This window comes from Triticum aestivum, chromosome 1B, assembly GCF_018294505.1.
Source record: "Triticum aestivum cultivar Chinese Spring chromosome 1B, IWGSC CS RefSeq v2.1, whole genome shotgun sequence".
In the NCBI taxonomy this organism is placed as follows: Eukaryota; Viridiplantae; Streptophyta; class Magnoliopsida; order Poales; family Poaceae; genus Triticum; species Triticum aestivum.
Window position 1 is genome coordinate 426,438,780 of NC_057795.1, and position 25,040 is coordinate 426,463,819.

Sequence of the window (25,040 nt, forward strand, 5' to 3'; positions counted from 1 at the left end):
TTATGTTTGACGTAAGTAGGAGTTCAGGATCACTTCTTGATCATTGCTAGCTTCACGACCGTTCCGCTTGTTCTCTTCTCGCTCTTATTTGCGTATGTTAGCCACCATATATGCTTAGTCGCTGCTGCAACCTCACCACTTTACCCCTTCCTTTCCCTTTAAGCTTTGCTAGTCTTGATACCCATGGTAATGGGATTGCTGAGTCCTCGTGGATCACAGTTTACTACAACAACAGTTGCAGGTACAGGTTATGCGATGATCATGACGCGAGAGCGATGCTTGCTTGCATTGAGTTCTTCTTCTGCTTCTTCGATCAGGGGATAGGTTCCAGGTCGGCAGCCTGGGCTAGCAGGGTGGATGTCATTTGAGTTTCTGTTTGTGTTTCATCCGTAGTCGGATGTTGATCTTATGTATGATGATGTTGTATCCGTGTGGCATTGTATGCCTTATGTATGTATCCCCATCTATTATGTAATGTTGATGTAATGATATCCACCTTGCAAAAGCGTTTCCATATGCGGGTCTATCCTTGGTGGGACCTTCGAGTTCCTTTTGGATAGGGTCGCATATTGGGCGTGACACCCTATGTAACTCTTGGCCTATTAACGGCCCGTGGTGAAACTGGCCCGTTATGAACAGTGTATCACTTTACACCCATTAACGGCCCGTGGTGAAACTGGCCCGTAATGAACAGTGTATCACTTTATACCCATTAACGGCCCATTATTCTATTGGGCCGTTTCCAGCCCATGTTATCTTTCGGCCTTCTCAGAGCCCATTTATTCTTCGTCTCATTTCCAGCATTCGTTTACTTACGGTCCGTTACTGTCATTTTCTGCTTGTGGGCCAAATTCAGCCCATGGTTACAGTCGGCCCGTTTGTGGTCCGTTAATACATTGGGCCGTTTTCATAGCATCATCAAATACAGCCTATTAACGATGGCCCGTTATGGTCGGCCCATGAACGGACGATTGCAACTCTAGCCCGTTTACGGCCATAATGCGGTCTGTTTGGACCATGTTTGGCCAATCGATCATATGGCCCGTATAAGGCCCATTGATGATACAGCCCGCAGAAGGCCCATTGTTTCTACGGCCCGTAGGAGGCCCATTGTTTCTACGGCCCGTAGAAGGCCCACTGTTTCTATGGCCAGTAGGAGGCCCAGTGTCACTATAGTAAATATTAGCCCATGGTTATTGTGGCCTACTTTTAAAAAATAGGTTATTGCAGCCACTAGCAAACCACGGAAAAAGAACTGCAATGACTAGAAGCAAACAAATAAACAAGACAACAAGGAAATAAATAAGCAAGCAACTAACGCTAGACTATCACGGCTATTACACATATTACATCCACTGGGCATCAAAGTTCGCCACTAGTGCAAATATAGGGAACAAAGCAGCATATCATATACACTGGTTGTCAAAGTTGGCGACCAACGCAAATAAAGGCCGCAGCAAAACAAATCCAGAACTGAAACCACTTCAGAAGATCTCAAGAAACAATATCCTGGGTACCCATAATGCTGGCAAGATGCTTAGCAAGCTTATTAACTTTCTCTTGTTTGGCGCTTAAATCCTCCAGCGCTTGCTGTTCCACCAGAAAATATGCATCTGAATTCTGTAGGGACTTCCTCAGTCCTTCGGCTTCCTGTCGCAGCACATCCGATCGATGTCTTTCAACTTGAAGTTGAGACTCAAGAAGACGAACTAATTCAGGCAGCGAGTTCAAAGAGCTTGTGCCAGCAGTAGTGGCCAGTAACTCGAACACTACATCAAGACAAGACTTTTGGGTTCCCTCACTGTCATCAAGGTAGTTTTTATCAGCTTTCTTGGAGACCAACAGGGATGTCTCACTATCTTGAACCTTATCTGCATTACTTCCTTTACCATTGGATAACGCGGTACTGTTCTCCAATATTTTGTCCGCATTCTAAAAGAGAAACAAGCAGACACATCACATGTTTACCATGTTGTATATGAAACTCATTTTGGTAAATGAGTTCAGTAGTAAAGTGGACAGGATAACGGCATGAAACAAACATATATCTATGTACCATGGTCACTTTATGGTCTATATCATTCTAGTTTTTGTTGCCAAATCAAGATAGAGACACAGTTCAAATAATATTTGTTCAAGACAAAGCAGAATAGACAGAATATAAGTGTGGGTAACTATAGAGCAATAACAACACTTGTAATGTGCATGACCTGAGAACATAACTGTTTATTCAATTGAAACTGAAATCAACATAGAGCAGGTTACAATAGCAAACCAGTTAAAGAAACAGGTTTAAAACATACCTGTTGCGCCATTGGAGTTTCAATTCCATCCTTCAAATTTGAAAATAGTTGGTATGAGTAAATACATTAATGCAAGAGAAAAGGAGTATGAACCATAGCTACAGAACCTGACCTGAGAACAAATCTTCTTCTACTTTAAGCGTTGAGCTGGGATTCAGAGTGGTGGTCCTCGTGCTTTGGGCACTGCAGTTCCCTTACTAACTGCTCGTGTTTGGGTGCTCTGTGGTGGAGACGGTGCTGTGTCAACGGAACTGGGTTACTATCTGCCAGAGTTGGGGTTAGAAGGGGTGTAGCTGGTTCTCTGTCCAACTGGGTAGGGGTACAATCTACGAGAGTCTGGGTTACGTGTGGTGGATCTGGTCCTTGGGAAAGTACAATCGTGGTTCTATCTGCATCAACTGGTAGCACTATCTTTTCTGAAGACCGTGTTGTTACTCCCTTAGATACTGCCATCACGCTCTCCAATTCAAATGGCTGATAAACAAGAAAAGTAATTGAAAGTATAGACATTGTATGATAGACAGGTGCAATGGATAGTGGGGAATAAAAGAGGGCATGAAATAATTCATATTTGTGTTGTCTAACCAAACAGGATAGCATGACACAATTTCACATATATGATGGCTAACTAAACAGGATAGCATGACACAATTTCACATTATGATGGCTAACTAAAAAAGATGGAAAGACATAGTTCAAAATATGAGACTATGTAAACAGGATGACATGACATAACTATATAATGTGTTTATTAAATAGGTTGGCATGCCATAATTCACATACATTCACGGATAGAATGCCATAATTCAAAATATGATGACTGTAAACACTAAACAGGATGAGATGATATAACTATATGATGTCTTTATTAAATGGGTTGCCATGCCATAATTCAGATAGATGATGTGTATGTACTATGTAAACACGATGGCATGATATAATTCAAATATATGATTTATATAGTAAGCAAGTAAGCAGATGGCAATCCATGTATAATGTAAAAACTAAGCAATGCAAGACAACATGCATGACATGGGTAATATAACCCTGCCAAGTTTGAGCATAGACCTCAGGGGGGAAATAGGACTGGTCATCAGTCTCTGAATCCTCCTCTGAGGAGCTCTCTGTAACCAGCAAGATGTCTGCTTCAGCAGGTAGCATTGTATGCTCTGAATACCTTGTTTTCACTCCAGATACTTCCATCACCGCTTCAAATGGCTGATGCACAGGAAGAGTAGTTGAATATCCAAACGTTGTCGACAAATGGAACACGTAATACAAAAAAATGATAGCATGATATAATTCACATACATGATGATTGGCTAAACAGCATGGCATTGCATAATTCACATATATAATGCCTTTGCAACAAGATAGCATTGTATAATTCACATATATAATGTCTTGCAACAAGATGGCAATGCATAATTCACATATATGGTAATTAGACACTAAACAGGTGGCATTCACACAAAGCATGTCTAAACTAATCAAATGACATAGCAATGCGAGACACCATACGCACGATGTGAGCAACATAACCCTGCCAAGTTAGAGCATACACCTCGGGGGGGGGGGGGATAGGACTGGTCATCTTTTTCTGAATCCTCCTCTAAGGAGCTATTCATAACCAATGAGATATGCGCTTCGTCAGGTAGCATAGTCTGCTCTGAAGACCTTGTTTTCACTCTAGAATTTGCCATCACCGTGTCATATGGCTGATGCACACGAAGAGCAGTTGAATGTACTAACATTGTTGACAAATGTAATATGTAACGAAAAAAAAGGATGGCCTGATATAATTTACATATAAGATGACTGGCTAAGCAGGATGGCATTGCAAAATTCACATATATGATGCCTGGCTAAACAAGATGGCGTTGCATAATTCACATAAACGATGAATAAACTAAACAGATGGCATTCACAAGAAGGATGTCTAAACTAAGCAGATGACATATTTGATGTATAAAGTAAGCAATGCAAGACACCATATGCATGATATAACCAACATCAGCATGCCAAGTTAGAGCGAAGACCTTAGGGGGTAAATAGGAGTTGTCTTCTCCTTCTGAATCCCCCTCAGAATAGATATCTTCCTCTCGATTACAATCCAAAATGCATGGAGGGGGGCTGCCTTTGCGCCTACCATGGAGTGACGTCTGCATGAAATTTTATTGCCACGCAAGGCTCGTCTCTTTTGCTCTACATGTTCAGTTCCATTGTTTACAATAACTGTCATGCATAGGAATAAAACATAGTGAGATTATGTAAGGAGTGAATGCAGAAATCTAGAGTGATGGTAGCAACCTGTGGATAGATCCAAAACCAATAATAGCAGGCAGATAATGGCTTCAGTTAAAAAATACAGATAATGGCTTCTTTACTGTTTGTTTCCCACCCAACATGAAACTCATAGTAGAAACCGGAGATTAACCAGACAGTAGATAGATACTATTGATAGCGGCCCCGATATGTACCCCACAACCATTTAAAAACTCAAGTTTGACCATTAGTTTGGAGCTGACTTAGAGTCTAATCGATGAACAGGACGATAAAGTAGCATGTAATATTAAGAGATGCATAACGTAAGCAGACACAGAAGAGTGCGACCTCTCTTGCGGACCCGTGTAGTCCTCGAGGTCATCTGCTCGGTTGATGATGGTAATGCAGTTTTCATGGCTGCCAGTGGCGGGGAAGAAGATCTGAGGCGGCGAAAGACAGTCTGGAGGCCGGATCCCTGCTGTGCTGGACCCTTCTGTCGTTGGAGCAGCTGAGCTGGGGTGGACGACGGCGCAGCAGGAGCGGGGCAAACCACGCAAGGTTTTCTTTGACAACTATCTGTAAGAGAAGTAATTCTGTAAGGGCTCGTTTGAATTGGAGGATTCCAACAATGCAGGGATAGGAAATAGATAGGAATAGGATAGGAATGCACGTGCAAAACAGAGAATTTAAAAACACAGGATTTCTGCCAATCTGGGTGTTTGATTCACAACAATTGGAAGATCACAGGATGCAAAGAAGCATGGTGAGATTAAGTCAAACCACAAGAAAATGTACGGTTATAATGCTATTATGCTACTATCTCTTAGTCTTGTGCTTCATGAATAGGAATTTGAAAAGGAGGACAAGTGAAAATTAAAATTCCTATGTTTTTTCTTTCAAGGAGACACTAAAGGAACAAATCCGTGTGCTCAGTGGACAATATATATAACATGTAGAGTAAAAAAGAGATGCAACAAGTGTACAACCTCTTTGGCGAAGCCATGTCGATCTCAGCGTGATTGGGTTGGCCGGTGAGGATGCTCCGGCTGACTTTGCTGTCGGAGGAGGGGAAGAAGATCTTAGGCCTCTGGAGATGGAGCCCGAGGTACTGCTCTGCTGTGATGGAGGGTTTCATCATTGGAGCAGCTCTGGTGAGTTGTACGACGCTGAGGCTGAAGCAGGACAAGAGAGACAACGAAACTTAACCTGGTGGATTCTAATACATTCCAACATGACAAATACATAACCACAAAGTGCTAGATGTAAAATACATCAGCCGCTCATCTCTGAACTTAACTGTCGAAACTGAACTAAACTATCGAAATTGAACTTAACTGTCGAAACTGAATTTTGTGGTCGAAACTGAATTTTGCTGTCGAAACTGAACACACTAGCAAGGTGAGGCTACACGTCGGTCGACTGACTTTTTCATCTCTGTTCAGTCGATTTTGCAGCCGTTGGATACGAAATCAAGGGCCTGCGGTTCATCTTCAACCTCTGCCCCCCTGAGCTGCCAGTCACCACCGGCCAAACAGCAGCCCCCCGCCGCCCGCGGTCGGCGGTGCGCCGCCCCGCCCGCCCCGAAAACACTCCCCACCGCCGGTCCGCCGCCGCCCCGGCCATCCCTCTAGGCCCCCTGTGCCAGCTTTTTCTCCGACGATCCCCATGCCACCGCCCCGCCAATGCCCCGCCACCGCCGGCGACCACCACCCCCATCCTGAACCCTAAGATAGATACTGGGGTACCTCTCCGACGAGCCCCCCTCCCCGCTGGGGCTGGTTATTCCTTCACCCCGGCAAGCCCACCCCTTGAAAATCGACTGACCCAAAAGTCGATTCAGTCGTCTGAAGTGTAGCCAAATCGGAGCAGCGTCACAAGCAAGAGCAAGAGCGAGAGCAGCAGTGCGAGCAAGAGCAATAGCAAGAGCAGACCAGGCAGGGGCCCGAGAGCAAGAGCAGAGCAGCAGCGCGAGTGAGAGCTAAAGCAGCAGTAGCTCCTACTGATGTGGACGCCGCCGCCGAGGGAGCGACGCCGTGGAGGAAGTGGACGGCGCCGCCATCGTGGATGGAGCCGCGCCGTGTCGGCTCGGGACCGAGCGCCGGCAGCACTGTGAGATCGAATCAAGAAGAAAATGTGGTGATTAGTGTACAACCTCTTTGGTGGCGCCGATTAGGCCGCAGCTTCATCCGAGGAAACGGTGATGATGATGTTCTTCCGGTGGTGTAGGTGAAGACGGCGTTGTGGGAATGGAGGTGACGCGAAAGATGAGGGGAATGTCGGGGCAGCTCCTTCGAGGTGGAGGGCGGGGTGGCTGAACCGGCGGGACCAGATCGATGACGGATCCTCATCCGGTATGGTGGATGAGGGACGTCAAGGTGTTGTTGTGGACGACGTCGTCGGGGAAGAGGCTCCGGCTGGGTGGCGGACGGAGCAGGGTGTGGGGTTTCGTCGCGGGTTTTCGCGGCCTCGGTGTATGAATGGATGGGCGGATGGGATGGCAGTGGGGAACCATGGCTTAGAGACGTGCTTGTCCAAAATGTGGGGTAAGTTACGAAAGTACCCCCCCCCACCGATTTGAGGCGGTTCTTTCGGTTCAGAGGTGCCACGGGCATTTCGCGTGTCGGGATTTCACAGGAGGTGGGAGTTTTCGCGCGTGTTGTAATTTCGGAATAGCAAGGCGCGGGTTGAGATGGAGGGAGTTGTCGGAGCACAACGAGACAAAGATATATCTTAAATATTTTGGGCTAACAAGGCGCGGGTTGAAATTCCGGACAAGCCTAACGTGTACTGTACCAAATCAATGCGCACTACAAATGTCATTCAAAACTTTGAATTCATGTTATGTTCAATTAAAATATTCGCTACGTGTATAATGCATGCAACCTACTACTCAAATGAGCGTTTTAGTGCATTCCAAACGTATATACTACCGATTCAATATGAACTAAATTTGAATAAGATCTACAGTAATGATTATTGTGAAGTCAAAGCATTTGAATTCATTTCTCTGTTTTAATAAGATCTACAATCAGCATTATTGTCAAGTTAAACCATCGTTTGTGTATTATCTTCATAGCACACCACATGATTAGTCTCGAGTTACATATGAACTATGTGTACTATATGAACTCGAACTAGATTTTTTGAATCCACTTTATTTTGATTTCAAATCACATTACATTTCTAGCTCTAGCTAGAACTTCATAATCTAAACCATGTCTCATATGTATAATGTGCTTATCACATTATGTATGGTGCACTGCCCCCTACGCCTACAAGTATTTAGATGTGAGTTGCAAACACCACACATTACCACAAATTCAAATAAAATGTGAGAATGTTCGAGATATAGTATTGTTTAGATTGCTCGATATTTAGTTGTAAGCTGCAAATGCCGCACATTATCACAAATTCAAATAAAATGTGAGGTTGTTTGATGTATAGTATGGTTTAGATTGTTCGGCATTTAGCTGTGAGTTGCAAACGCCATGCATTATCACATTATGGTATAACATGTGCACAGCACGTGTATCACCGCTATATTCATGCATGCAATGTTTAAAACACTATGATCTCCTATTCAAATATATGAATCCGCTTTCATATCAAATTATGATCTTTGTTAGTCTCTTACACCCACACAATCCTCTAACCTTTGTAGCTACCACTAACTTTCTCTCGTGCATGCACACGCCCTCCTCGCCCTCCCCCTCCCTTGGCATTCTATCCACCGGGCACATTCATTTTTTTCTTTAGGTCGTTCTCCCAGAGTCTCCACAACTCCTTTCCGACACACACCGATCGATAAACCTCTCCAGCGATGCCTGCCTACAACATACACACACACCTTCAATCTCCTCCTTTATGTGTCCTTGCCTCGTGTCTCTCATACGGTCAGACACACGTGTAAACTCTCGCCCCTCTTTTCATCGATCTCACAACCGCACACTCCTCCCCCTATCTAGCTAGTAGTTGGGCCTCTCGCACCACCTCCTAGCTCCATTCTCTCTGTCTATCCGTCTCGTTGGGCCTTATTTGCCTCTAACAAATGGATGTACACTGACCAATCTCTCGCTATACATATAGCTAGCTAGGTCCTTATAACTCATTTTTACCCACACGTTGATCGATCTACCTCATTAGTTGTGTCTCTCCCTTCCTCCGACAAACAACAATTGATCTACCGATCTAGTTAGGTTTGCTTACCAAACACATGGTTCCCCTTCATCATCCATGGATGCGTCCCGACAGATCTATCACGCACAGGCACACACAGAAACACATCCCCACTCTTATTGATAACATTGCAGTTCCACCCATAGTTTGTCTAGTAGGCCTCTCCCAACATCTCTGAGAAGCAACTCCATCACCCATCTAGCACTCTACCCCTCTCCCTCCCTATCCCTCCCTCTCTCTCTCTGTCCCATCATATTTCCCGCCCTTCAGTTATGTATGGATGTCGACCGACTCCCTCAAGACATAGCTGGGTCTCTCCTTCTCAACACATATACGAGTCGTTCTACCTCTATAGTTAGGCCTCTGCCTAGCCCTCCCCCCCAGCCCCCTCCCCCCCCCCACACACACACCGATACATCGAGCGCTCTAGTCATGTCTCCCTGCCACACACAAACTTGACATGTGCCCTCTAACGTTCCGGTAGGCCAGTCGCGCTATATCTTTGACTTGCACACACACACAATTTCGATGGTTCTCTTCATCGATCGCGCACCCACCCACTTGAACCTCTCTTCGACTCTATCGATAGCTATGACCCCTCCCTCTCTTCTCATGGATTGCCCGACCCTCTATGTATGATATGGATAGGCCTTCATTTCACACACATTGCATGCAAAATTTTGTTTGAGATGTCATTGACACATATTCCCACAAATAATTCACGAAATCAACCCCCACCCCACCCCCCACCCCACCCCAAAACAAAAAACACTCACGAACGCAGTTTGTATATCTCACACACACCCACGTAGGTGGGGGACATGCACGAAGAGAAGAGGTGCATGCACGATGCACGTACTCCCGTCTCTTTCCCAACCACACCCACGCGGGTACACGGTGGAGCTCATTTCTGTATGAAAAAGGCAGACCACGTGGTAATTTGGCATGTGTACTGGTTGTCCACTTGGTGGAGGGAGGATCGTCTACCACGGGTGAACAAACAAATTGCGACTTGACGCGTTATGTTAAATTAAAAAAAGAGGCAAACCATGTGGGGCCTACCTTAGAGGCAAGGCTCTATACACTGGAGTACTTTTGATGTGTCCCATCAACTCGCAGAACAAGGAGTACGCCGTCTCCCCCGCCCACGAGCGCGGTGGCTCGCAAGATGAGGTGAAGCTTGCTCCGCCTTACGCCCGCTCCCTCGCCCATGCGCGCGGTGGCTCGCAGGACAAGGAGAAAAATTTACTACTCCCTCTGTTTACTCCTCGTCCCTACTACCTTGGTTATAGAGATTATATCATATTGTTTGGAATATATATGTCCTTTAGTAGATTTAAATATGAACTACTAGTACATACTCCAAACACTGATCTATATAGACGTATTTTAGAGTGTAAATTCACTCATTTTGCTCCGTATGTACTACTACCTCTATCCGGGTTTATTGGTCCCCATTGTATTTTGTGCCAAATTTTGACCATAGATTAAACTAAGAAAATGTTCATGCATGTTACCAAACATTATATTTTTGAAAACTATGTTCAAATATGAATCCAATGAGATAATTTTTCTTGACATGCATTAACATTTTGTTAGTTAAATCTTTAGTCAAAATTTGGCACAAACTATAAAAGGGACCTATAAACCAGGACGGAGGTAGTAGCACTCTCCCTCGCCCCTCGACCCTCGCCCACGTGGTGGACGTGCAGCAATTCATTCGGTCTCATATAGCCAGAACGATATATACTGCACTACCATTATTGCTCGACTTCCCGAAGAGGCGAAGAGCCAATCGCAAGGTTAATATTTTGGAGATGCCAAGCGCAAGGTTATAGGAGAACGAGTAGTAGGTGTCGTGTCATTTATAAAAAAAGTTTTTTTTCTTCAGTCGCACATATGCAATATGATAGGTCCATATGGAGAGAAAAGGAAACCGCTCCACTATATACATAGTCAGGACGGGCCAGCCTACACGGTTGCTTGCTGGGGTTGCTCTCTCCACACTCTCTCGCACAAAACGACTGTGGCCACATCTCTAACATCTCGATGGATCACGTCCGCTTGGGGAAGGGGTGGATGCTTAGTGTAGATGCGGTGGCCGTCGCCGACAGTGAAAACCCACTGTCGGCACGTCCCGATCAGGGGTCCCCGCCGTTCTCTCTCACAAACCCGGTGAGGTTGCCTTCGTCCCTTGCTCACTGCCGCGACATGGGAAGTTGCTGCCTCCCGCCGCCCTCCTCAAGGTTGAGCTACGTCCCTCAGGTACAACTCCCTTTTCAGCCAGCTTGCACCACTACTCCAGCTGCCCACATCACTCTCTGTGGATATTTCTCTACTTCTTTGCCCCGCACATGCCTGATACCTCTACTGGCTTCTACGTACTGTATATGTGATGAGTTTATGTCTCATCAACTAGTCCCAGTAATCTTATTCTAATCATGCTTCTTCAATTTCTTTGCCATAGGGATGCTCATCTCAATTTTGGTGAACCTGCACAAAATGATCCGATGGTCAATAGGTTGCAAACTTCATTTATTAGGAAGCTCGAACGTTGCCAGCAAATTGAACCCTGGTCAGGGTTCACGGTTCAAGGGCTAGGGATTGCATGGATCGTTTTTTTTCTTTAGCTGCCTCTGTTCCAAAATAAGTGTCAACTTTAGTAGTAGTACAACTTTGTACTAAAGTTTGCACAAAGTTGAGACACTTATTTTGGAACGGAGGGAGTACATATTTGCTATGATCTGTCAATCATTGAGATGCAATAGCATGCATGTTAGTCTCCTTTGTATTTGATGAAATGTTGCAACGGGCAACCTTGGACGCAAGATACATGTAACAGGAGCTGGAAGCTTCATAGCATTGTACAAATTTATCTCGCTGATAAATTACAGTACATAGTACTATACTAGTACTTACTCCGTTCCTAAATATAAGTCTTTGTAGAGATTTCACCATGAACCACATGCGGATGTATATAGGTGCATTTTAAGTGTAGATTCATTCATTTTGTTCCGTATGTAGTTCACCTAGTGGAATCTCTACAAAGACTTATCTACTAGTAATAGCTAGCCCCCACTACTAGGAATTCTCTATCCTCTCCTTGAGCCACATCATCAAAATTGATGTAGCTTTTAGATGAAGTAAATCAGTCCAAAATAGCCGTCTGATCTAGACGTTGAGAGGCTCCGCACTAAGCCACATGCAAGCATGCAGAAATACCGTGGCACATGCATGTGAGTGGGTTCTAAATCACATCAACATGTCTGCATGCAAGCATGCACCGATAGCATGCATGTAAGTCAGCTTTTAAGTCCCATTAACATGTCAAAAAGAAAAATATAATCCCATTATGCAGTAGGAGTTGGCTGATCTTTTTTCCTTACGTGGGATGATCTAAATGATGATGGGAGTTTATTTAGTTTGGCTACCACATTTGTCATGCGGTTATAGAGTTTTTTTTAGTTCTATGAAATCGATAATTTTGCACAGAGAGATATACCGCTGTTCCGCGGCAACGCGCCGGGACTCATCTAGTAATATTTAGGAACGGAGGGAGCACTATGTAAAGAGTTAGGTGTCGCACGGTGATAGTGTGAGGTGGGCCATGTAATCACCGAGCCTACGTGTTTTCACTGCTCTTGCACTCCTCCGCTGTAAGAATGGAGAAAATTGTAATCTAGTAGTAGTAGTAGTAGTACCTCCTTTCGCCGAAAGCATGGGACATCCAGCAGTCCTACCACCTCAGTAATAAAGACCAATGAGCCATCAAATCACATAGACCCAGTAGTAAGTTGGACGGACGAAGCAACCATCACTCTTGCGCCAGTGAGAGGTTGCGTCCGCTCTGCCCGGGCATGAATGCGGCACCGATTCTTTGGAGCGGTGCTGACCGTTTCGGGCGGGAAGCGCGACCGGACGATGGAGGGGCTTTGAGTGGGCCAGGCTGGTCATGAGCGGGCGTGGCAGCTGTCCGCATGTCCGTACCGAACATGCCCGGAAACGAGAGGATGCACTGACTCTCGCGGATAAAATCGTACACTACACACCATGTCTCTGTAGGAGTAGGTCGATCTGTCGCACTCTCTAACACACACATGTTGTTAAACACACACACGCACACGCACACACCTTGATCCCATTGCACCTTCAAACGTGACTTATTACACCTAGACGGAGGGAGTAGTAAGTATATGAGATACGGTGGCACACTAACTTAAGTCGAATACAAGTGCCCAAAATTTGTGTGCATGTTATAATAAGGATTCACTTTAGAATAGTACGTGAGCGAACAGAGGGATCAATTGGACAGTGTTCCCGAGCAGTAGCGAGATGTGTGAAGTAAGATACACCGCTGGCGCTTTTAATTTTTCTTATTAATTTGTTTGTTTCACCCTCTGACTGGTGGGACCTAACGTACTACGTGGAGAGAGGTAAGGTGACTAAGGCTGCATTGTTTTTGCACCACTGTGGATAGTCTTACCACCAAAGCCACATGACACGATTATGATTTAAATCCCAATGACTCCCACACACACACAAAAACACGACATGCTTGTCACACGAATGCAGGAATGTATAAAAGGTTATTTTCCTCTCGTTGAACATAACAGGAGGGTTGTGTAGCTGGTTAGCCTGTTCGCTCATCAAACTTGAGGTCTTGGGTTTGATAACTACACTTGAGCATAATTTTTGCCAGGAGGATTCTTTGACTGGTCAAAATGTTTTCTAGGGTTTGCATGCTTCACACTCTCTCTCCAGTATATATATACAAGCTGGATCCTCAGCGCTTGTAGTTGCTCTCTTCACACTCTCTCGCCCTCTCCCGCTAGAGCCTCAGCGCTTGTAGTTGCTCTCTTCACACTCTCTCGCCCTCTCCAGATCTAAACAAGACATCGTTGGCCTCTCTCTCCCCTCACTGCTGCTCAAAGAGCTGACAGGATCCATCCGCCGGGAAGGGAAGGAGGCTTAACGCTGTCGCCGTCGGCGAGGGAGGGAATCCACTACCGGCGCAGTTGTTCACTTTCCACCCAGCGGCGGCGCGGGAGGGCCTCCGACCCCTTCTTCTTCGCCGTCGTCCCATCGCCCACCGAACCACGGCCCAAGAACCTTAAGGTATATTTTACTTACTCCACATGCATTGCTCTAGATGCATGTATACCATGAATCTAGGACGTGGTTCAAAGAGGAAAGGAGTGGGGAAAAGTAGTGGGAAAAGTTGTAGATAGCATGAATCTAGGACGTGGTTCAAAGAGGAAATGAAGGGGGGAAATTGTATAGCATGAATCTAAGACGTGGTTCAAAGAGGAAAGGAATGGGGGAAAGTAGTGGGGAAAGTTTTATCGCATAAATCTAGGACGTGGTTCAAAGAGGAAAGGAAGGGGCGAAAGTACTAGTTCAAAAAGGAAAGGAAGGGACAAGGCTGTAGAGTTTGAGCAGGACTAGATTTGCTGCGCTCACATAGGGAAAGGTGTCTAAAGATAACAAAACTGGGACCAACACAAATATGCTCCTTGGTTGTTTGTTCTTTGTTGCAACGGGCTGTGCATGACCACAGTACATCGATAGATGCACATGGTGCTGGTGCGTCCACTGTCCCGTGCAACTCATTAGCTGTTGTTAATCTAAGGCCCTGTTTGGTTAAAAACTCCCTAGTCCCTACCTGCTTGGTTCTAGGGACTAAACATGGACTAGAGGTTATTAAATGACATGCTAAAACACCATGTTACCCCTAGTAATGAACTAATAGAAACAAGGTGCGGTGCGTGGCAGGGGCAACTGTTGGAAAAAGTCCCAAAAAGACTCCCTCGCGGTCTTCTTTCTTTAGTCCCAAATGCCCACTTTTAGTCCCTAAAAGTCCCTCCTGTTTGATTTAGATGGGACTGACACGGAGTTTTTTTAGTCCCTACACCAAAATGTCCCTGTAAACAAACACCCTCTAATAATGCCGCTGGAAAATTGATGCAATGCCACAGTTAAAAGCAAATTACATGTTTAACGGATTTTATTGTTAATATAATCTCTATGTTAATATTAATCAATGCCACCATTTGAGAAATGCTACTGTCTTGATTTCTTTCCCATTTAGATAAGGTAGATGCTTCTTTTTGTTGGCTTCTGTGTCATCCACTGTTATTGACCACTAATTGTTTCCTTTGTACCTATGTGTAAACAAGGTTATCTACTTCACCTTGTTGCCATTGTGACCTTTTGTTGCACTGCACAACACACTTTTGTTTTAAGAGTGTTTTGTGCAGTTCAACCAAAATGTCACACCGACAATGTTGCTTGATTGCTTGATCTTAGTGGAACTGCACAAGAGGAGATCTTACTTCCTATCTGTTAAGGCAAATTTGGTTCAGATCTTCTTCTTGTGAGTTGTTTGAATTCCGCATCATGAGAGGTCTTCTTATTGAACCAAGTGATGAAGGGGAAGAACAAGCGGAAGAAAAACAAAAATCATCTCCCGGTGCTGTAATGAAGCACTGGAACTGTGATGACACAAGTAATGATATAGTTTTGCATCTTAATTTATTGCTATGGCTGGAACGAGCAATTGTTTTGCCACTGATTTGATGCCATACGTAATTATCTCTACTTGTGCAAACAGGGATCTTCTTTGAAGATACCATATGTTTTAGTGTAACTGCACAAGAAGATGTTGGAAACATTAAACTAATCGAGGAGTATATAGTAATCATGGCCACCCCCGCAGATAGCAACAGATGGTTCCGGAGAAGTGCTTCATCTGTATGCTCTACACAATCAACCTCCTGACAAAGGTTGGTACTCGCCCACTGATTTCATCCATATGATTGAGCTTTGTCATCTCTATTGGTGTTGTGCTACTGTTTAGATATTGTCATGAAAAAGTGGTATTGTCCTTGAGAAGTGCTTCATCTGTGTTGTTTTAAATATTTCCTTTCCTTTTTTCGAGCAAAGAGGGATGCTAGCATTTAGTAGTCCTCTTGTCTTTGCACAATAGGATCATCTTCCTCTGAAGAAGAATATGGAGTACGTGAAGTGACTAGTTCTGATTATGCCAGGATGAAGAAGCCCTGTCTATCTTCTCATCAGAAGGAGCAGTTGAAAGATGGTTACATTACTCCCCACAAGACCAAACTAACTTCAGCTCAGAAGGACTGACAAATCTCCATTTTTTGTTGTGATGCGTGAGTACAATGTTGTTCTAGGATTCTTTCTGGTGAGTTCCATTTTTCTAAAAGTGTGCTCTACATGGACCATGTATGTGCCTGTTCAAACTGTCAATTCATAGTACAGTTTGCTTTATACTAATCACTTTTTTGTATTTGTGCAAACAGGGGTGCCCCGCTTGATTTCAATGGGAACTGCACAAAATGTTCATGAATATATCGAATCATTCATTTCCACCACAAGAAAGGAGGTGCCCATAAGTTCAAGGCGTTGCAACATATAAGGGTGAAATCATACAAGCTACGTGCGAATTTGGTTGATTTTGGTGGAACTGCACAAAAAGAATAGCTGGTTTATTTAGCACGAGGTGCCATGTCAATGTCCGAACTGATGGCAAACCCTGCCCATTCCACAATCCTAGGAATTTGATATTTTGGAATGGGACAACCTTGTCAAATTTTGCTCATTAATTTTAGCAAGATATGCGTTTGATATTTTCGAATGGGACGCCCTTTGCTGTCAGCAGCGTCGATCAATTTTTTCTTTATTCTTTAGTTGTGAAGTAAATATTGCCTCTGACATGTGAGTCGTTGAGATGCATAATCATCGATTGTTGTGAATGTTCTCTATGAATTGCCAGGCCTGTGTGTTTGATTGCAATGTACAGAAACGCTAAAAAGCTTCTCAAACTCTTTGTACTCCTTCTGTTCCTTTTTACTTCGCACATTGTGAAAGTGCATACTTTTTTGTATAAGATTGGTCAAAGTAGAGATACTTTGACTACAGACAAAACTTGTATGCAGACTAGAAAGGACCGGAGGGAGTACTTGTGAAACTGCTGCAAACGAGGTGATCACCCTGGGAATAATGCTAGTGATACAGGAATTCGAACTAATCGAAATAAATTCATTCATACACGGTCGGATTTCCTATAAACATGCCGGATTTCATTACATCTCATACATTCTTCAACTAAAAAGGGGTGCGCTGGAGGTATAATTAATTAACCGAAGCTACCCACATGTGTCCCGCTGAGCCGAACAGAAGCTTCAGTGACTTAACTGCAGGTGCAGTTGCGTAACTGACATGTGGCCTGTTGGGACCACGTGTCAGTCAGCCAACTGCACCAGCAGTTAAGTAGAAGCAGCGTTCTTCTCCAGCGCAGCTCTCCGACTCCAGGTCGCCGCCAAGAAGCTAACCGGCCGTCAATGGTCAACCCGCCTAGCTTGGCTTCAACCAGAGGGTAGCAGCGGTGGCCTTACTTGGACCCGAGCGGCGGCGACCTACCGTGTTCTACTCTTCCTTGTTTTCTGTGTGGCGCGGCCTCGTTGGCAGCAGGGCGGGGCCTCTGCGGAGCCGGCGATGTCCTCTGTCTCGTTGCCGGTGGGCGGCGCCTCAGCGGAACGGTGGAAATCCTCCCCCACGTTGCCGGCAAGGTGGGGCCTCGGTTGAGCCGGCGATGTCCTCTGCCTCGTTGTTGGCGGGACAGGGGCTCGGCGGAGCCGGCGGTGTCCTCTTCCTCGTTGGCGCCGCGGCGCCTCGGTGGAGCCGGCGGTGTCCTCTGCCTCGCTGTTGGCACCGCGGGGCCTCGTTGACGCCAGCAGAGCGGCGACTCGTCGGAGCCGGCATTGTCCTCTACCTCGTCCTTGGTCTCACCAAACAGCGCCTCGCCCGCTTCATCGCCCTCTTTGGTAGCCTCTTTGTAGGCGTCCGCAACCTCCGCCACCCGCATGTAGTACCGCCAGTGCTCGAGGTGGCCCTTGCGGGCGGAGCAGTACGAGTCGAGCAGCGCCTCCTGCTCCGCCAGCTCCGCAGCGATCTGCTCCTCCGCCTGCAGGTGCTCCTGGAGGAGATGGTGGTTGTAGGCGGCGGCGTCCTGCGCCTCCCGGAACTGCTCCTCATGCAACTGCCTCACCCTGTCCATATATTGGGCACGGCCTCGCTGATGGTCATGGTGCAGTGCACCGGCGAGGATGGCACGGAGGAGGGGGTTGGCGCCGGATCATCGACTACCATGTTCTCCATTGGGACGTCGTCGTCCTCCGGCTACCTGCCGGCCAGCCGGTTGGCAGCAATGGCTGCCATCTCTTTGTGGTCCGTCGTTCGCCCGTCCCGGAGAGCGCTGGAGTGCGAGGAAGCCATGGTGGGTAGTAGTGGTGTGGACAGGAGAAAAGGAACGGATGCGGATGACTGCGGCTATGGCCGGCACAACAGTTTATATAGCAATGGTGGGCGGGCGGAGGGACGGACGTGTGGCGCCGGAGTAGCCGCCTCGGTAACCACGTATCATTAATGTGTGCGGTAGATGAACGGACGAACGACACTTATGTCGTTTGAAGCCGGAACAATCGCCTGCACCGGGAAGCGGGGCGGCCGGCGCTGACTGTTACGGGCGGAAAGCGCGCGCGGGTGAGGAGATGACTTTACTTGGAGAGGATGACAATGGGGACCCACCAGGTCCATAGCCTCACGTACGCAAGTGCCTCCTTATTATATATATATATATATATATATATATAACTATAATTTATTTTGCTTCCTCCTGGTTTCCTGACATCACGGACCCACACCATGTCAACCTATGTACTCCCTCCTTTCCGGTTTATAGGGCTTATCTCAAAATTTTAGTTTTTCCATTTTTATAAGGCTCAATTTGGTTGTTTTTTATCACATGTTCAGATTCCAAGGTGCATTAAATCATTGCATGCAAGTATTAAGAGAAAATTGACCAATGCATGTACTTTATGCATGCATGCATTACAATTAATGCATTGATAACATAATTTTTTGAGGATAACAAGAGCATTAATTAGGTGCTTTTGCAAAACTACAAAAAGTATTCCACCACTCGCCATCTACCTTGATTGGTGAGATTTTTGAATTGAGCATTATAAACCGGAAAGGAGGGAGTAGTCAATAAACGAGAGAATTACACAAGAAGCGGCCGACAGCTGGGACCAAGCAGCTCGAGCAGTATTTGTGTTTTTGAGGTGTGAGCACTCCAGAGTTTTTCGATGTTTACCCCAGATATTAATTTTTCTCCTCTGAACAACAATGAAAACATCGTTGCAGGTATTAACTGGGCGGGTTGTGCCCGTCTAGCCCACGCCAGATATCCAGCCCAAATATTAATTTTTTTCAAGCTGAAAATGGCCAGCCCAGCTATACTTTTTTTAGGAATACCCAGGCAAGGTCAAGTTGTTATTCTCCACCCCGCTGGGCTGCAAATCTTTCCTAGGAGGGATGCATTAGGCTTAACAAGAAAATGGGTTTTAAGAAATAATAAATGGGATCTAATTATAAAAATTGGCTAGTAACTATAAAAAATGCACCAAACAGTGATTACTTTATAAAATATTATTTTTGGATATTGAAAATTTTAATTTCATTAATTGTTGCGAGCGCAATGTTTCGTTGGATTTTATGTAATATAAATTTATATTGAAATTGTATTTAATCTGACTAGAAATTTCGGGATAAAAATATTCGCAGCCCATCAAAATGTGAGAAATTTTATTGAATTCTGTTTTGAACGGTTGGTTGAAATGGGCTGTACTTTTAACAAACTGTAAATGGGTTGTAGTAAATTCCATTATAATTCAAAAATGGGCTACACATTCTTACAAATCTCAAACGGGCTATAAGTTCTCTGCCACACACTTCTGGCCTTACTAAGTTGACGCATCCCCTAAAAAACAAAGTTGACGCGTATGCAAGGCTTTGTCAACTTATAGTAAACACACGGTTCCTGCAGCAGTGGCTGTTGGATGTCCATCCAACGGATGTCGTGCTTCTTCTTCAATCTCGGATATTCTAGCTTCACCCGCCCAAAAAATGATTCCTCCCCCTGACATCTGGGGCGCACCATTTCGGAAGCTGACCTATGGGCCTACTAAGTTGACGTACCAAGGACTTTGTCAACTTAGTCAATATAAACAATTCTAGCTGTAGTGACCGTACGATGTCCATCCAACGGCCGTCGTGCTTCTTCAACCTCTGGTCTTCTTGCTCCAGCCGCCCAAAGCAGCGCCGGTCGTGCCGCCTGCTCCTGCCTCCCGTGGTCGGCTGTGCTGCCGCCGAGGCATCACCGCCCCTACTACTCCCACCGCTGGCCAGGCCATCCCTCCACTCACCTACACCCCCTGTTATTCTGCGGCGACGGCAGCACAGCCGAACCAGTGAACCCTCGTACTCCTCTCCACGTGTGCATCCACTGCCGCATCTTCCCCGGCTCTGCGTCGTCCCCTTCCTAGGCCTCGCCATCGTCCACCGCCGTGGTGCTCTCGGTGCAGCGTGGTCAATGTGGTCAAGGAACGACTTCCATCGGACATGGACTGTACGTGGAGAGGCTGACAGCTAGGTCCATGGTAGACGCAAGGAAGTGCCTCCTTATTACGCGCAAAATAATTATTCCTCTACCTGACAACAGGGACCCACCGGACATGCCACCGTATTTCGAGAAAAAAATGATTCGCCCCTGACTGTTGGGACCCACGAGCTACATCTTCGCACGCAAGGAAGTGCGTCCAGGAAAAAAATGATTCGCCCCCTGACTACTGGGACCCACCAGCTACATCTTCGCATGCAAGGAAGTGCGTCCGGAAAGAAAACGATTCGCCCCCCGACTGCTGGGACCCACCAGCTACACCTTCGCACGCAAGAAAGTGCGTACGGGCAAAAAAAACGATTCGCCCCCTGACTGCTGGGACCCAGCAGCTACACCTTCGCACGCAAGGAAGTGCGTCCGGGCAAAAAAAACCAAAATGATTCGCCCCCCAGACTGCTGGGACCCACCAGCTACATCTTCGCAGGCAAGGAAGTGCCTGACAGTTGGGACCCACCTGGTCGAAGCGTACGTAGCGTTGTCATCCTGGTCGCGAACGTGTACGTACATACTAGTCGATGTAGAGGCGCGCACGTGTCGTAGTAGAGGCGCACACGTGTCGTAGTAGAGGCGCGCACGTGTCGTAGTAGAGGCGCGCACGTAGCATGTACAGCGGCCAGGGTGCAAGAAAGAAAATACGGCCACGTATGTGTACATACGGGCGGGGTCTCGAACGCCTACTCGTCCATACGTACGGCGAGGGCTCGTGTTCATGGGGAGGCAACGGAATGCATCGTGTTCATGGGAAGGCAACGGAATGTGCCGTGTTCATCAGGAGGCAACGAAACGCGTGGGAGCCAACCGGCTGGGTCGGAACGGAATGCGTGGTCGTGTTCATCGGGAGGGCTTGGACGGAACAGGCGATGGTAACGAGGCCTGGCGTACCGCAAAACGGAGGAAACAGACCTCGTACGGTCGAAATGGGGGTCCTATTGATCGGGAGGGGTGTGGCGTACCGCAAAACGGAGGAAACGGACCTCCTACGGTCGAAACGGGGGTCCTGTTGATCGGGAGGGGTGTGGCGTACCGCAAAACGGAGGAAACAGACCTCCTACGGTCGAAACGGGGGTCTTGTTGATCGGGAGGGGTGTGGCGTACCGCAAAACGGATGAAACGGACCTCCTACGGTCGAAACGGGGGTCCTGTTGATCGGGAGGGGTATGGCGTACCGCAAAATGGACGAAACAGACCTCCTACGGTCGAAACGGGGGTCCTGTTGATCGGGAGGGGTGTGGCGTACCGCAAAACAGACGAAACGGACCTCCTACAATTGAAACGGGGGTCCTGTTCATCGGGAGGGGTGTGGCGTACCACAAAACGAGACTCCACGGGATACTGTTCATCTCCACGGGCTACCGTCGACCTCCTCCAGCCTCCACGGGCTACCGTCGACCTCCTCCAGCCTTCACGTGCTCCTGTTCATCCAGCCTCCACCGCGCGCTACTCCACCGGCTACTGTTCAACCGCCCCTCCATGGGCACCCCTCCAACGTCTACTGTTCATCCAGCTCTCCACACCACGGGGTCCTGTTCAACCACCCCTCCACGGCCACCCCTCCACCGTCTACTGTTCATCCAGCCCTCCACACCATGGGGGTCCTGTTCATCCAGAGGCAACACCACCGCTCACTGTTCATCCAACCCCCCCCCCCCCCCGCAACACTCACTGTTCATCCAATCGACCGGCTTCAGTTAGCCGCAGTAGCGAAGGAATCGCTCGATCGGGTTAAGTTAACAGCCATCGATCGATCGCTCGGGTTCAGTAACACGTAGCCTGCAATGCAATCGCTCGGGTTCAGTTAGAGCCCAACGCCTCGCTCGGGTTCAGTTAGAGCCAACGCCTCGCATACACGCGCGTACGTGTACGAGAGAAAAGCGCATCGCTCGGCCCCCGACCTCCCACCGTAACCGGTAACTCCCCAAAATTTTCCTCCCCCTCGCTTCTACCACGGTTTTTTCCGTCATGGACAGCCCAAAGAATGTCATGCAGCTGCGTCTCCGGTCTGCCCAGGACGAAAAGCCCATTTTCTGTCATGATTTTTTGTCATAGAAGTAGAAGCCCACCACATCTATGATGATACCGGGTTTTGTCACAATTATCGTCATAGAAGTGTCATATGTATGACGGAAAAAAATTCGTTCGGCCCAAAATGTCACGGATGTGTCTTTTTTTTGTAGTGCTAGAACTAGAATTAAGCCACCATATGAATCAATCACGAGGGCATCGTATGGATCTAGAGATAAAGATGACAGTACTTAGATCTTTGCATTATGCCTAGCTAGGGGCATAAAACGATAGCACTTGTTTGGAGGCAACCCAATGAACAAAATTTATTTTTGTCTTTTTCTTTCTCTTATTGAGTGTTTGCACAATTACGCCTCTGTTATGATTGTGTTTTTTGTGTTTTTTAATTAGTGTTTGTGCCAAGCAAAGCCTTTGGGATCATGTTGGGTGATAGTTGCTTTGAACTTGTTGAAAAACAAAAACTTTTGCGCTCAGAAAAATAATTTTCTTAAGTCACAGAATCGTGATTTTGCTATGAATTTTCTACACAAGATTGATATACAAATTGCCCACGTTGTCCTAATTTTCCAGAATTTTTGGAGTTAGAGAAGTGTACAAAGTATTCAGATTACTACAGACTGTTCTATTTTGAATGATTCTGTTTTCTTTGCATTGTGTGCTTATTTCGATGAATCTATGGTTTGTATTGGAGGGTATAAGCTATAGTAAAGTTGGAATAGAGTATATATAATGCAAAAATAAAATATTAATGAGTTTGCAACAGTACTTAGAGTAGTGATTTGCTTTGTTACACTAAGGAATCTCACGAAAGTTTTGTTGAGTTTTGTGTTATTGAAGTTCTCTAATTTTGGGTGAGATCATGATGGATGAAGGAATAAGGAGTAAGAAGAGCCTAAGCTTGGGGATGCCCATGTCATCCCAAGCTATTATCTAAAATAGAATCAAGCAACTAAGCTTGGGGATGTCTGAGTGGCATCCCCTCTTTCTTCTAACGACCATCAGTATTTTACTTGGAGCTATATTTTTATTCGTCACATATCATGAGTTTTGATTGGAGTGTCTTGTATGATATGATTCTTTGCTTGTTTGCTTTTTATTTTGTGGCATCTATCCTTGCTGGACAAAACTATTTGAGAGAGCCAAAATTATGCTATGACTTGTTATAATTGCTCTCTATGCATCACTTACATCTTTACGAGCTATGGAATTGCTCTAGTGCTTCACTTATATCTTTTAGAGCACGGTGTGCTTTATTATTTTTGAACAAAAGCTCTCATGATTCACTTAGATTTATTTGAGAGTTATTAAATTTTTAAGAAATTCTCTCTTGCTCCACTTAAATTATTTTGAGAGAAGAAATTTTCTATGCTCATGTTCTTCACTTAGATTTCTTTGAGCTTTCAAAAGCAACATATGAAATTAGTCCCAAAGTGATAGATATTCAAGAGGGATATAATAAAAACTTTCATGAAGATCATTGGACAAAATAAACTTGATACTTTATAATAGTTTTGCGATATGATGATATAATATGTGAGTCATGTTGATGAGTAATTTTTGCTTTAGTAAGAATATTGGTGTTAAGGTTTGTGATTCCCTATGCAAGCACGAAAGTCAATAGTTATGCAATGAAATTACATCTTACTTATGGTGCATTATTCGGTGTTAGTTATGCTTAATGCTCGCTTATGAGATTTTTTGTTTCTTGGCTGGATGCTTCTCAATCTTTTGCTAGCCTTCACTTGCACTAATTATGATCACTACTTTGCATCCAAACTCCTTAAAACCAGTTTTGCCTCATGAGTCCACTATACCTACCTATATGATGTATTCTTTTGCCGTACTACGCAAATTTGTATGTGCCATCTCTAAATTTCAAAATAAATTTCTCTTTTGTGTGCTCGTACCTCTCATGAAACGGTAGGGGGTGGCTGATATTTTTCCATGCTAGATGTGTTATTCTCAAGATGAGTGTTTATACACTTGTCATTGCACGAGAGTATGACAAAGGTATTAGGGATGCCCAGTCACGAAATGAAAAATGAATTTACTTTATGTTGTCAAATAATAAACTACTTGCAAAGTGTTGGTATGGACGACACCCGTGGACTCGGTTAGCCGTGAAATGTGAAAGTATGGTGGAAGAGGAATAAACTTTATTTTCTGTTTGGGAACTGCCTATGATATATCTAGCATGGAAAGTATTGGGAACTACTCGATCATTTTCGTTGACAGGAAAAGCATGCCACCCAAAATGTTTTATCTCTATCTTTTTGCTTTGAGCTCTAACACCTCTACAAATCCCTACTCCCCTCTGCGAAGGGCCTTTCCATTTACTTTATGCAATTTTTATTTTTATTTGAGTATCCATCTTCTCTTATAAAGCACCAACTAAGGGGCACTATGATCGTACTTGAGCTTTGGGTGTAGCTAATATGCGAGTGTGTTTGATGAATGGATGAATGGATCGTACTTGAGCTTTAGTATTGATATTTTGAAAGACATAGTTGCTTATTGATATGCTTGAGTATTGAAATCTTCATGTCAAAACTTGACTATTGCTTCGAATCATATAAAAGTCCAAATGGCCATGCTACAAAGAAAAGAATATGCCATGAACATGCTAGACAACATTCCACATCAAAAATCTGTTTTTATCATTTACCTACTCAAGGACGAGCAGGAATTAAGCTTGGGGATGCTGCTACGTCTCCAATGTATCTATAATTTTT